We start from the raw sequence: 2,354 nt of genomic DNA, 5'->3' as shown, positions 1-2,354 counted from the left end.
AAGGAGGAAGAAGAATGGTGCGCGCATGCTGGTCGTTGGATGTTGTTTGTACGCTCATGAGAGAAAGTGACTAACTCTGAAAACAACATGTTTTCAGGTACCTGATAGGCGATCCCAAAACATATACGAGCAATTACTACTTCATCGTACATATACATGTCCACAAGACGAGGCGATGCATGTAGCTATCATAGTCTCTATAACTAGCCTGTGCTGTGGGCAGAGCGGTATGTCTGCCAAGTCCTCCCGGTAGGGCACGGGTTCATCATCGTCCTCCCCACTGCCGGCCGCAGCCTTCTCCGCGTCGGCCTTGCATGAGTCTGCGACGAAGGTGACGACGGTGTCTTTCCTGAAGGTGAGGTAGACGACGGCGACGAGGTAGACGAGCATCAGCGGGCAGACGACGACTCCGACGAGCACCTTGGCGTAGGTGGGCAGCGAGCTGTTGATGAGCCACCCCATGAAGCTGGTGCTGAGGAAGTAGACGTTGATGCCGATGGGCATCAGCCCAAGCGTCCACGAGAACACGATGATCTGCACACACGTACGAGCATTTAATTTGCGATAAACAGAGCAGCAGAGTGGCGGAGCTAGACCAAAGTTTTAAATAGCGCGCTAAGCATCTTAGCGTCGGACCTCTTTCAAATGCTATAGCGTGCTATAGCGGAGCTATAGCGCGCTATTTAAGATGTTTGTTCATTTGTTTGGACCAAAGTCTCTTAGCGCAAGACCTTTTGTAAACGCTATAGCGTGCTATAGCGGAGCTATAGCGGGCTATTTGAAACAGTGAGCTAGACAGAATCAGCTGGAGGGACGAAATACAAGCTCAATTTTGCTTGATATCATGATGCTATTATCAACATGATATCCATCGACGATCGTTGTACTAGCATTATAATCATGCATGTGAATCGGTATGCTTGATAGTACCAACTATTTGTTTGGTTCAGCTTGGACGTACATGCGCTGCGTTGTACAAGTGGTCAAGTGCATCGATCGATCATTGCATTTTCATCAAGAACATGACATGTAGGGTGACCACCGATCAGTACAAGGCTAGCTAGGCAGATAGCTAGGGTGGAACTGGTACGGTTGTGTGGGGATGCAGCACAATTATTGAGGTGCATGATCATGCATGCAGGCAGGAGTACGTGTCCAAAAACAAGCAACATGGAGGGAGGGAAAAATAGCGAATGCTTATGTAGATGGAGTTCTTGTGCGGGCCCATCTTGCTGCTGCTGCTGCTGAACTTGAGAAGCGGGATGAGTGCAAACGGCAGCTCAAACGACAGTATCATCTGCAGAAAGAAGATCCCATCACATGAATGAATGAATGAAACCAATTATGCATAAGATAGAACCCAATCATTCCGTCGCGGTTGTTACGAGAAGGGCATAGAAGTTTTCAGATGCTTAATTTGCTAGTGCATATTTGTCAGTCAAGCACTCGATCGCTGGCTGCTCGTAAGTCGTAGTTAAGTCGTGCGAAATATAGTAGTGGACGGGCACTATATATGTGTGTGTGTTTTCTGACCGAACAGCGACGGGGACCGGCGTTTCGCCGGTGCAAGTGCAGCCGCCGTCGTTTTCGTTCTCCCTAATATTGACAGTGAGGGAGGCTCGTGTAAAGAGAGAAAGGTGAGGTCGCCGTACCGACGCGATGATGATGAGACGGCCGGCGCCATTCGACCCGCCGATGATGGAGACGACTAGGCTGGGCGCAATGGCGATGCAGCGTGTCATCAGGTTCCTCAGCCACGTCTTCATCTTGATGTCCAAGAACCCCTGGTAGTCCATTCACAAGGGGGGAAAGAAGGGTCAGGTTATGCTTTAAGATTTATCACACCATCGAGTCGTCGGATTAAGAAAACCAAAGATGCACGCGGGACTACTAATAAAACTAGAAATTAGTGGTGGACTCCTACGGACGCACAAATTATCAGAAAAAAGATGACAGGTAAGTAAACGGCACATAACTACTTATTCCTAGACTAGACATAGCTCGAAAGTACCTGCATATTGGCCGGCATATTGGCCGGCATATGTGCCGGTAATGGTGGAGCTCTGCCCTGAGGCCAACAGCGCCACCCCGTATACGATCGAGCTCGACCTGCCCAGCACGTTCTGATGCATCCAACAACACAAAGCATTTCAATCAAATCAAAAGAGTAAAAGACACCCTACTGTAATTAATCAGCAGAGTAGCATTATTGTTATTGTAGATATGTACAAAGCAAACAGTCCCGGAGACGGAGACGACGGCGATGTTGATGAGTAGCGCCACAAACAGCACGAAGCCACTCTCGTAGAGGAAGAACCTGCAAGCGTCCTGATCGACAGACACATATATTTAGT

At 48.7% G+C, this 2,354-nt stretch overlaps 1 pseudogene; it reads right to left on the bottom strand.

Moving 5' to 3' along the window:
- Positions 1 to 141: 141 nt before the first annotated feature.
- LOC119292867 overlaps positions 142 to 2,354 on the bottom strand; it is a 4,235-nt pseudogene continuing 2,022 nt past the window's right edge.

The sequence above is a fragment of the Triticum dicoccoides genome, chromosome 4B, assembly GCF_002162155.2.
Source record: "Triticum dicoccoides isolate Atlit2015 ecotype Zavitan chromosome 4B, WEW_v2.0, whole genome shotgun sequence".
Taxonomy (NCBI): domain Eukaryota; kingdom Viridiplantae; phylum Streptophyta; class Magnoliopsida; order Poales; family Poaceae; genus Triticum; species Triticum dicoccoides.
The sequence above is the reverse complement of the archived record's forward strand: the minus strand, read 5'-3'. Positions and strand labels throughout refer to the sequence as shown.